Genomic DNA, 13,159 nt, shown 5'->3' on the forward strand with positions numbered 1-13,159 from the left:
TTGGCTGCTTTGGTTCTTCGTTGCTGTGCGCGGCTTTCTCTAGTTGCAGGGAGCAGGGACTACTCTTCGTTGCGGTGGCGCGGGCGTCTCGTTGCGGTGGCTTCTCTTGTTGCAGAGCACAGGCTCTAGGCGCGGGCTTCAGTAGTTGTGGCTCACAGGCTCTAGAGCGCAGGCTCAGTAGTTGTGGCGCACGGGCTTAGTTGCTCCGCAGCATGTGAGATCTTCCCGGACCAGGGCTTGAACCTGTGTCCCCTGCATTGGCAGGCGGATTCTTAACCACTGCGCCACCAGGGAAGCCCCCCAGTAAAAGGTCTTAAGGATAAAATTACTTTTAAAATTGTATCAACTAACAGCTTGAACTTCAGGACCAGAGGCTGCTTGACCTTCCCTTTCACCAGTCCTCTGTTTTATGGATGGTGGTGTTTGGGTAAGGGAAAGATTTTAATTGCTTAAACTAATTCCCTGCAAAGTGTTAGCAGATAAGGTTTAAGAATCATCTATGCCAAGGCTGCTAGGGATTTACTAGCCACTGGGATATAAAAGATAAATTTAATGATGAAATTTCATGTACCAAGACAAGTAGTAAAAGTTCCTTTCCCTCTTTTTTCTTCAAATCCACCTTTCCCTCATGGTAATGCCTCAACTGGGATCTTGATTTTGAGGCAACCAAGATTTGCTCCCTGTGGCCTAGTGAGGCGTTTCTCCTTAAAGTCTTGTTTACAACCTTTGGATGTGGCAGAGATGGAAAAGAACAGGCTGCAATCAATTAACTCTTTAAAAATGATTAAGGACGTCATATAACCAAAGCAAGTCCCTTCCTACATGCAGGGAGGGATTCGGGCTTAGGGTTCTCTGAGTGCCTGCTGCGTTTTTCCATTCCTTGTTTTCCTTAATCCCTAATCCCGAGGCAACCCTAAAGTAGTTAACATCTCCCCCATGTCACAGAGAAGAGAACTTCAGGGAAGTTAAGGGACCCACAGGAAGTCTCTCAGTTAGCATGTGTATTCAAATCTTAACCTGGCTTACCCCAAAGCTCAACCTTGTGTCCGTAGAGCACTCTACCACATGACTACTAAAAAGGGGACTGAGGGAGACTTCTTTGTGATTCTTTTGCCTTTTTGTTGAATGGGTAAAACATATGCATGATAAATTCAGACACAGGAACAAATAGGTTTCTGTCCTTCCATTCCTCCTCCTCTGGCCACACGCCCTTTACCCACCACAGGCAAAGTTTCCTATGTGTCCTTTCAGAAAAAGTTTGTGCTTTTATAAACATATACATATATATTCTTCTTTCCCCTCATGTAAATGGTAGCACACTACACACAGTGTTGCATCTGTCTTTTTTCACTTAATGTATCCTGGAGGTGAGCTAAATAATTCTTTTTAACAGCGGCTGAGTTGGGAATACTTTCCATTGTATGTTTGTGCCGTAATTTTATTTAGCTTAAATTGATTTATTTAACTGATGTATTCAATATTTATTTAACTGAGATTGATGAACCCAACAGAGATTATATTGTCGAATGACTATATTCCTGTCAATGTAGCCAGCCTTTAGAAATATCTTCATGAACAAATGCCTCAAAACTGGAATAAGCAGGGACTTCCCTGGTGGTCCAGTGGTTAAAACTTTGCCTTCCAATGGACGGGGTGCGGGTTCAATCTCTGGTGGGGGAGCTAGGATCCCACATGCCTTGCGGCCAAAAAACCAAAACATAAAAGAGAAGCAATATTGTAACAAATTCAATAAAGACTTAAAAAAAAAAAAACTGGAATAAGCATACGGCCTTCCAGAGTCACTTAATAGTAGGTACATTTTTGAAGAAAGTTATTTTGTGTTTTAAAAATATATTATCATTTCTAACATGTGCCTACACACATGTACACACACACACACACACACACACACACACACATACACAGACGCCACCTGAACTAGAATGAAAAGTTACCTAAGAAAGATACTAAGGATGTTTAAGAAAAGTTAGCAGTGCTTACAGGATCCTTATGCCCCTTTTACGGTAATTGAACAATGAAACGTAGTCTGTGATCTGTCTAAACCTCAACTCTCTTTCTTTGGAGTAGGACAACACGCATCAGTAAGAAAAAAGTAGGAACAGATCAGCCTTCCAGGAGAGAAAGAGAAGGAGTAATAATAAAAGAAGGAATTCTAAAATTTCTGAAGATAAAGAAGGAAATTCCTTTCTAATCCAATCTAACTTCAGTCTCTTTGGATAGGAAGAATTCTTTCTGGGCTGAGGTGAATACTGGTTGGCTTTCTATGTTGACACTTTATTAAGATGAACTACAACTTTATTTTTTTAAATTTATTTATTTATTATTTATTTTTGGCTGTGTTGGGTCTTCGTTTCTGTGCGAGGGCTTTCTCCAGTTGCAGCGAGCAGGGGCCACTCTTCATCGCGGTGCGCGGGCCTCTCACTAGCAAGGCCTCTCGTTGTGGAGCACAGGCTCCAGACGCGCAGGCTCAGTAGTTGTGGCTCACGGGCCCAGTTCCTCCGCGGCATGTGGAATCCTCCCAGACCAGGGCTCAAACTCGTGTCCCCTGCATCGGCAGGCAGACTCTCAACCACTGCGCCACAAGGGAAGCCTGAACTACAACTTTAAAAGTGCTTAAGAGTTCCCCAAAAGGTGGAATTTATCTCTCGTTAACTTTATGTGCTCCCCAGAAGTTACAGGGAGCTTGTTTCAAAGAGAGAGAGAGAACACAGCAGTTATTTTCCCCATATCCATCTATATTTAAGGTCAGGCCCTGTCTAGGGATTTCCAGTATATCAGTGAAATACCTGTGATGATGAGACTTTCAAATATTCTACATAGTTTCATTTTTCCTCTATCTTAGTTTTTCTATTCAAATGACAAATCAACCAAGTTATCTATTGAGTATTAATATTTATCCAATATTTCCAGTATGGTACTTTGATTTCCACATTTGTGCTATTAATCAAATTTTGCCCTATGTCCAGACACACCTGTTTCTTTTTTTTTTTTTAACATCTTTATTGGAGTATAATTTCTTTACAGTGGTGTGTTAGTTTCTGCTTTATAACAAAGTGAATCAGTTATACATATACATGTGTCCCCATATCTCTTCCCTCCTGCATCTCCCTACCTACCACCCTCCCTATCCCACCCCTCTAGGTGGTCACAAAGATAAGATAAAGTAAAATAAAATAAAGATAAAATTTAATAAAGTTATTAAAATAAAAAATAATTATTAAGAAAAAAAATTTTAAAAACAAACCAAAAAAATGGACGGATAGAACCCTAGGACCAATGGTGGAAGCAAAGCTATACAGACAAAATCTCACACAAGACTGAAGGCCGAGCCTCAACTCCCAGCCCCGCCCGCCCCGGCGGGTGAGCAGAGAAGCCTCTCGGGCTAGTGAGTGCCCGGTCGGCCCTGATCCTCTGTGCGGGAATCTCTCCCCGCTTTGCCCTCCGCACCTCTGTGGCTGTGCTCTCCTCCGGGGCTCTGAAGCTTCCACCCTCCGCCACCCGCAGCCTCCGGCCGCGAAGGGGCTTGCTAGTGTGTGGAAAGCTTTCCTCCTTCACAGCTCCCTCCCACTGGTGCCGGTCCCGTCCCTATCCTTTTGTGTCTGTTTATTCTTTTTTCTTTTGCCCTACCCAGGTACGTGGGGTGGGGGGGTTCTTGCCTTTTGGGAGGTCTGAGGTCTTCTGCCAGCGTTCAGTAGGTGTTCTGTAGGAGTTGTTCCACGTGTAGATGTATTTATGGTGTATCTGTGAGGAGGAAGGTGATCTCCGCGTCTTACTCTTCCACCATCTTCCCGGAAGCTCCCCGGTTGAATTTTTTTAAAAATATTTTTTATTTGACAGACTTCAAACTTAAAGTTGCAAGAAAGGTTAAAAGAAATGTATATTCTTCACCCAGAGACCCCATTTAAATTTTGCCAGTTTTTCCAGTGGCACCTTAAAGAATCTGATCCAAGGTCACATGTTGCACTCAGTTGTGTTTTCATCAGTCTCTTTATTCTGGAACATGTCTTCAGTCTTTTCATGACATTGACATTTTTGAAAATTATACACCTGTCATTCTGTAGACTGTCCCTCTATTTGTGTTTTTCTGATGTTTTCTCATGATTAGACCCCAGGATGCATTTTTAGCTATGATATCATGGATGCTGTGTTTCCTTTATTGTATCTGGCATGTGGTGTCTGTCCTGTGAGTGGTGGTATTCACTTTGACTTTTTTTTTTTTTAGAAGATGTTGGGGGTAGGAGTTTATTAATTAATTAATTTTTGCTGTGTTGGGTCTTCGTTTCTGTGCGAGGGCTTTCTCTAGTTGTGGCAAGCGGGGGCCACTCTTCATCGTGGTGCGTGGGCCTCTCACTATCGCGGCCTCTCTTGTTGCGGAGCACAGCCTCCAGACGCACAGGCTCAGTAGTTGTGGCTCACGGGCCTAGTTGCTCCGCAGCATGTGGGATCCTCCCAGACCAGGGCTCGAACCCGTGTCCCCTGCATTAGCAGGCAGATTCTCAACCACTGCGCCACCAGGGAAGCCCCAACTTTGACTTCTTGATTAAGATTGTAGTGTGTGCCTTGTCTCTCCGTTGTAAAATTATTTTCCCCCTGGTGTTAATAAGTACTTTGTGGGGAGATACTTTGAGACTATATTCCTCACTCCACTTCCACCCACTAGTTTTGGCATCCATTGATGTTTCTTGCAAGAGTTAATTATTACTATGGTGATTGCCCCTATGGTGGTTTTCTAGATCCATCATTCTTTCTGTATTTACTGGCTGGCTTTTTACTTTAAGGAAAAGCTTTCTATTCTCTTCATTTATTCATTCATATCAGTGAGGACTCATGAATTCCTACTTACCAAATGGATCATAATCCATTACTGTCATTATTTATCTTGAGGCTCAAATTGTCCCAGATTTGGACAGTGAGAGCCACTTCAAACTGGTTTTGAATCCATGTCTTCCAGATCTGAAGTTTCTCCAGATACCGTTTACATTACGTTAACTAGAAATAAAGGAAAAAATAAATGCAAAATTAGAAAGGCAATGAAGTAGGGATAGTGCATGGCATAGTTAAGTATTCAGGCTTTGAAATTACCTATTATTGGTTAAAATCCTGGCTTCATCTTGCCTTAGTTGAATGCTATTGGGCAAGTTGTCTGCCTTGCTGTGCCCTCATTTACTCGTTTATAAAGTGGAGATGATAAGATTTATGTTACTGGGTTGTAGGAATTAAAAACATAATGCGTTGTATATAAAGAAATGTGATGCAGTGCCTGGTACGCAGTCAGTGTATAATAGGTGGCGGCTGGCGGCTACTCTAAATAATATGAGCCACGTTCTCCTCATCTTTAAAATGGGGACAAAAACACATCTCACAGAATCATGAAAGAGTAGATGAGCAGTGTGTGTAAAACCATCTAGCACATGTAAGTGTTTTTAAAAGTAAGCGTTATTATTAATATTATTATTCTCTGAGCTTTCATTTCCTCATCTTTAAAGGGGCGACACTGTCCATGTCACAGATTTTTTTGTGAAGATTAAATGAAATTACATACGTAAAACTCCCAGCCCAGTGCCCAGGACTTAGAATGTGCACCGTAAATAGGAAGTATTGTTGTTGTCGGAAAGCAGGTTTAAGAACATCTGGAGAAGTTACAGGGAAAATACCACTTCACCTGAGGAAAATCATGCATGCTCTGTGTGTGTGTGTTGTATATGTGTTGTATGTGTGTTGTGTATGTGTGTTGTGTGTGTCACGTATCTGTGTGTGTTGTGTATGTGTGTGTTGTGTATGTATGTGTGTGTTGTGTATGTGTGCTGTGTGTTGTGTGTGTTGTGTTTGTGTTGTGTGTGCTGTGTGTGTTGTGTATGTATGTGTGTTATCTGTGTGTTGTGTTGTGTATGTGTGTTGTGTACGTGTGTGTATGTATCTGTGTGTGTTGTGTATGTATATGTGTGTTGTCTTTGTTGTGTATGTGGTGTGTGTGTTGTGTTGTATGTTGTATCGTGTGTGTTGTGTATGTGTGTGTTGTGTGTGTTTTATTGTGTGTGTTGTGTATGTGTGTTGTGTATGTGTGTGTTGTGTGTGTGCTGTGTGTTGTGTTGTGTATGTATGTGTGTGTTGTCTGTGTTGTGTGTATGTTGTGTGTGTTGTGTATGTGTGTGTTGTCTCTGTGTTGTGTATGTGTGTGTGCTGTGTATGTGTGTGTTGTATGTGTATGTATGTGTGTTGTGTATGTATGTGTGTGTTGTCTGTGTTGTGTGTGTTGTATTGTGTGTGTTGTGTATGTTGGCAGTGTGTGTGTCTGTGTGTATGCGTGTGTGTTGCATATCTCTGTGTGTGTGTTGTGTATGTTATGTGGGTGTTGTGTATGTATGTGTGTTGTGGTGTGTGTGTATGTGTTGTGTATGTGTGTGTGTGTGTGTATTGTGTGTGTGTGAAGCCAATGACTATAGCTTACCACTCAGAGTTCGAGTCTCTTTTTTTCCTGAATCACTGCTTGCTCCTTTGGGCTGGAGCAGAAGGCATACTTAAATGTAATTGGTTTGGTCAAGTGCAGTGGTTTAGAGATGCACTCACATTCCCTAATCTCATTTTTATCCACTTTCCTCTAACAGGGATTCTAATCGGCCTCCCCACTGATTTACTTCACTTCCTGTAATAAAGGAGCACTCAGAAGTGACATTAAAGATGTGGAGGCAGTCACTGAGGGATCAGCACCTCAGCTGAAATGGATACAAGGCTATTTTTAAGCATAAAATCAACAGATCAGCATTAATGTTTGTAAATTAATAAGTCCTGCCTTCGTTTCCATTTTCCATTTTCATTTCAAAACAAATCGCATTCAGCAGGTCTGCAGCCAATCAAGTCAAATGCCAAATTAGGTTTATCCTTCGTAACTAAGACCGATAACATCAGACATTGAAGTCTCAAAAAAACAGGTAACTAGTGCTTGGAAAACCTCGCCAAGTGGTCGTCTCAGAGAGAGGTTGAAAGTGGCTTGATGCCAGCCTAGCACTATCCCTCCTCATTCATTCAAAATAAATGCCAAAGGCATTTCATAATCAAGTATTTTACAAAAATGAAGTAGAGTCAGTTCCAGGCTTTAAACACAGCTGGGTGGCGCTGAAGCTGAAATAGTCCAACAAGAATCCCAAACCATTTGGTTTGGTGTGCCAGATACTGTCAGTCAACACGCTACACGGATTGTTTCAATTAATCCTCACAGCGATATTGGGTGGCAAATACTATTATTATCTCAATTTTTGGACAAGGGATCTGAGGTAAAGAAACTGCTTAGCTAAGGTCGCAGGACAGCAGCTCAGTGAGGATTCACACGGAGGCAGTCTGACCCTGGAGTTCAAGCTCTTATCCTCCTCTAAATACCAGAGGGATTAGAGTTTTGTTATTACTGCTCTTTCGTTTTTGATACTTCTATTTGATTATGAAGCTGTTGGTTGCGCTAGGAATTCACTTCGAGCCGAGTAATGACCTCAGAGGATGCTGGATCATGATTGCTTCTGCATCCTCTCTGCACGCAGACTGCCTCCTGTGGCTGGATGCTCTGTCCCGTTTCTCAGACTAGCCCAACAGCAGCCTGAAGCGCAGGGAGGCTGCCCAAGCGTTTATTTCATGATCGAAAAGCTGCGGCCAAGTACCTATTTGTTTTGTTTCTGTGACTTTTCTCCAACAGTGATATCTAGCTATGTGACTTCCGCTTAGTTATTTAACCTCCCCAGCCCTCTATTTTGGAATCTGTACTCTGAAGTGTTGGATGAGATGTTCTATAATATTCCTTCCATCTCGGACCTGATGAGTTTCTAAACGGCTGAGTAACTAGGTTATTATCTGTGTTCCTCAGCCTCTCCAGGGATCCATCGCCCACTACCCATCGTTGACTCTTTCATTCCCCCCACCGCCTCATAATTTTGTCCTCCCTTTTCCTCTTTTTCTATCCTTTCTCTCTTGCTTTTTTTCCTTTTTCCTTTCTCACCTTTCTTGTGCTGTATTCCCTCCTGCTTCCTCTCCCCACCTTTCCTTCCTCCCTCCTTAGATTTCCTGCCTCTGCCCCCTTACTGTCTTGTCTTCTCTCACCCGCTCCATTCCCCTCTCTCTTTTCTGTATCTCTCTTTTCTCTGAATGTTCCCTTCTCTCCTTCTCTTCCTCACCGTTTTCTTTTTCTTTCTTTCATTGAATTCAACACACCATATTTTCCTTTTGCTGCACTGTTTAGATACATGTAGATCCTTGGAAAATAATAGGATTGATCAAAGGAAAATCAGAATGTGTGGTACATTTCTTTCACAAAAGAGGCGTGAACACTTGGGATAGCTGGGAGTTTGGGAGCTGAAAATATATTATCTCAGTTTCTCTGTGATGAAAGATAATCTCTTCACTGCCCTTGCAAATATGATTGTGGTTCTTATTCAATAGAAGCTATTTTTCTTGGGTGTGCCATGTTTTGGGTGCCCTTCTAGAATAATCTAGGTTCCTATTTATAGTAAAAATAGCACTTACAAGTTGGTAGTTTTATTTAGAAAACTTGAAACAAGAGAATGATCCTCAAAAGACCCAGACCAAAACTTATACCTCTGTGAGTATATCAAATTGAAAATTCACAAATTATATCAGCTGGATTTGGGCTCTAAATGAACACAGTAAATGATGTCACTATTTTATCTTGTATTCTTTCTCTGTGCGTCACAAATCTATTTTGTATCCCTCCATTTTTAGTTAAATATTGAAGACTTATCCTTTTCTAAAAGGCTTCTTGTATATATATCCCAGATATCTTAAGTAGAAAAACAACTGTTTTGTTTCGAGTAATGGATCGTCCATTTATCTTCTGACACACAGGCATTAGTTGGATTTTAGCAGAGTGTTTTTAGATTTTCTTTCAAAAAACAACCATTTTTTTCTAGGCCCCTTTTCTGCGCCAATTGAAGTGAGACCAGCCTTTGAAAATAAAACAATGTTTGGATACAACCTTAATTTTAAAAATCACTCATGCTTGTAGAACCTGTTGTTTTAAATTCTTGTTGTGGTCTGGGACTTAATACTGTGTGCTCTTGTAAACACTTAGATCCATTCAAATTTCCATTCTTGTTTCTCAGGAGGGACCGATCGCTAAAATCATCAGTATGCTTCCAATATTGTTGTGTTAACTCATACCAGTATTTTTAAGGACATACAGATAGACCCATGTTTGATGTGAAGGGATGAAGAAATTATCTTTGAGTCCTAATATCTACCAAATTTTCCACACCATCTTATTTTTAGAGATCTCAGATAACCATAGCTTTTGAAAGGGGCCAGGTTGATACTTGGTTCAAGAGGGACCCTACCCTCCTCTCAGAATTTTGGATTACAGCCTCAAAATATACATCAGGTTTGGAATTTAATTTAATTCTTGGAAAATACTTTCTTCATAGATTCTTTAATAAAAAAGAGATTTCAGAAGTCTCTGATCAGGTGGTCTCCATGTAGAGACCTACGGGACACTTCCTGATTTGTGTGAAAGGACCATGGCTGCTTAGTCCTGGGCTTAACCAACAGCTGGGGCAGCTCTGAAGCCCGCTGGCTGTGGCTGACATGGGCTTACATTCGAAAACATCCAGGCCCCCAGGAGCTCCCAACTCAGAGCACCTCAACAAGGGGCCGGGCAGGATGATAAATGGGCTCATTAGTGATGTGTGGATTATCCACAAGGGCCTTCTGCACCTGAGACACAGAAAACATTAAAGAGGAGAACAAGCTTAGCTTCTGAAAAGTAGAAAGATGCCATGAAAAGAGCATACACTCAGTGGGGAGATGACATTGGACCTGCTCTCCAGGAATGGACCTTATGAGAGAACTTGCTCAGAAAGTCACTGGCAAAGGTGAGCCATCTCCTGTAGCCTGTAGTAACCTCATGACTTCTGAAGGGAGGACCAAGATCTGTCCACTGCTCTTTACAGAGAGATAATCATTTTAGCACCTACACATACCACCTCCCCTCTTTTCTCATCAGCTTCATTCTACTGGGAACACTATGAGAGGGTGTTTCCATGAAGACACATTTGGCCAGGACTACTCCCCTTCCTCACATTGATGCCCAGACAGAGCAGATAGATGACCATCTATGCTTCTAGTGCAGAATGTAGCTTAAACTTTGTTTTATTAGAAGCATTGCTGTTCAAAATGAGATGCCTGATCATTCTGGTGACACTCAACAATTTGGATGTCTTTTTTTGTGAAAAAGGAAATCAGCACAGCTGGGTATTTTAAGTAAAATCGGGCCACCACAGTGGAGCTGTGGATGTTTGGCAACGTGGAGGCTGCTTTGTACCGAAAATACAACTTTCCAAATCCAGGTCTCTCAGTCAAACGGCCGGTAGATGGCACCATGAGCATCTGATATCAGATCCAAGGCTGAGAATATTTATCTTCTCAAAGCTCTTCTCGAAATATTAAGCAAAACTTTGACTGTAACGCAACCATATTTGGACAAGCAGGTTTATTTTACTTTAGTCCTTTGTTATTAGAAACATACATATGTGTGTGTACTGTGTGTATACATTTTACTATCAAACCCTGAAGTTCTGGAAAGTATCCTTGATGGTTAGGATGGACTGTAAACTTTTACAGTATTATTTGCAGGCAGGTTTTTCGATTTCTTATTTAACTCACTTTTTCTTAGTGTGAGGTTTAGTGGTTATGTGTCATACCATTGCTCAGTAAAACTCAGGAGAATGTTTTTTCACGTTCTAATACCCCGTAAAAGAAGCTCATTCGTAGAAATGCAGTGTGACACATTGTGTGTCTTTTAAAAGAACAACATAAATAAACGTTTTCATTCCAATGAATGCATCTATAATAAAGATATGCACACAAACACATACAGCTCTTGATCAAGATTAAGAAATAAAAGAATGTCTATATGTGTATAACCGAGTCACTTTGCTGTACAGCAGAGATTGGCACAATATTGTAAATCAACTACAATAAAAAGAAATTTTAAAAAGAAATAGATGGATATGGTTTAGAATAGGAATGTCGCCTCCATCTCAGACTCTGCTCCACCCCCAAACCTGAAGGTTTCAGAGTAGGAAATGATTCTTAGAATTCAGCTGTAGGTATAACATTTGGAAGGGACGTTATCCCCTAACTGAACAAGCCGTTGCCTTGGGTGGAAGTCTGAACAAAACCTTCGACTATCTCTTCATGGATATTCTACTTGCTGGGTAAGCAGTCAGACAAAACGTGGTGGACACAGACAAAGACTGTAGGGCAGACTAGAGGGTCTAAGACCAAAGTCAAATGCCCAAACTGTATTTGGAACAGAAGCAAAGTTGGGGTCAATTATCAGAAGGGTATTTATGAGAGACACCAAAGTTCCAGAGGCACATGTAAAAAGAGAAACTGGGAACATTCAAGACTCAAGGTGAAAGGTGCACACATGTGGTAACTAGGACTTATGAGCAGGGGTACAAGATTAGCTTCTGGGATGAATATTGTTTGCCTGTAATTTTGTTCTATTTGAAGATGCAAGATTTGCCTTCAAGGATGCCTCTTTGTCCTTCTTAAATGGCACTCTTTTTTTTGCATGCAGTATCTGACAGACATTGACTTCTTCTTAATCACAAATATTGACTTCAATCATTAATTCAGAGCTTACTTAATTTCTAACTTTGACACAGAGTTATATCTTGCAGAAGATAAAATAATCATTCTTTGAGGTACCCTGGATAGAAGGGGTGGAGGAGTACTGGGGATGTCCAGAGAGGGTGAGCTGCTGTTGGGTTTCTACAGGAATTTCTATCATTTGGGTTGCAAGTTGGTTTGGGGAAAGCCTTCAGGAAGTTGAGTGGGAGAGAAGGACAGGCAGGAACTGCAGGAGAAGAGAAATCCTAGTCAAAGGCATCATGCCCAAGGCCTGATGTTTGCAGTGACAGAGCTTTCAGGTGTCACCAGGATATATTGGGGGAAAACACTTTTGCATGTGACATTTGGAAGCAGATTCAAATGTAGTTGGCTTTAGGGGTCTTTGTATCACCCTTCCTTGAGATGGGCACATTTTCATCAGCTCATTGATCTTGATGCACAAGGATTAAAATAGTTAGAGGCAAAGAGCGAAGCCACGTTATCTTCAGTCGAATTCGAAATATGAGGAGAAAGAAGTATTAGAGTTTACCAAATGGAAACAGAAACTAGTCTGTGGGAAAAGAAGTTTTATTTTCAGTCTTCCAAGATATTTCAAATGGCAGACGATAAAAAATAATATGAAGACTATTGAGGAATTGCCTGAAACACACAAGAAGGGACCAGGCAAACAGTTAATAATGAGAGCAATATTGCTTTAGTGTCCACAGGAATGTTCAAGACTTTTGAGGGGAGAAAGTGCAGAGAGAAAATGTACCTAATTGCTTCTAAATGGCTGAAACAAGCTAAGTCTGATTCTTCCGCTTCACAAGGGAGCTAGAGATGTTGGAAAGTCTGGGAGTTTATTCAGTTCATTCAACAAAGAATTATCATTGTGTAGTTCTAGCTTTGGTATCAGATCTCGTTTTGAGTTGATGCTCCAACAAATACTGACTGTGTGATTTTCAGTAAGTTGCTTAACTTCTCCAAGCCTTAGTCTGACAGTCATATCTACCTCAAGGATTAAATGAAAGTATGTTAGTAATGACTGTAGAAATACTATCGTTCATATTAATAAATATATATCGAATACCTACTATATTCTAAGTATAGCTCATCAGTTTAAAGTTTCTCCCTAATTATTTATGTCGTAGGTGCTAGTTCAGGACTTTGTGTCATGGGGGAGAAGCTATTTTTCCCAAACACTGAGGAAGGCAATGTGCAGGAGCTAATCTTCAAGGTCTGCTGAGCACAGAGCTTAGTGTCCCCTCAGCAAAAACATGGTAAAGGATCGTTATTATTATTTTAAAGAGAAAGAAAGGAAAGATATATTGTTGGGTTTCCCTTGTATGTTTTCATTGTTATTCCTTCTAAGTTTCTTCTAGACTCACTTCCACTACATTCTAAAATAAAATGCCTTATAGACACAGGTACTTAGCAGGGACTTTGGCCCAACACCCTATGATGGAACTGCTCCTTGAGCTGCCAGCGTATTTGGGGGTTCCACATTTGCCAGCCACTGCCTTCAGTC

Source organism: Neophocaena asiaeorientalis, unplaced genomic scaffold (assembly GCF_003031525.2).
Source record: "Neophocaena asiaeorientalis asiaeorientalis breed wild unplaced genomic scaffold, Neophocaena_asiaeorientalis_V1.1 scaffold134, whole genome shotgun sequence".
Classification (NCBI taxonomy): Eukaryota; Metazoa; Chordata; class Mammalia; order Artiodactyla; family Phocoenidae; genus Neophocaena; species Neophocaena asiaeorientalis.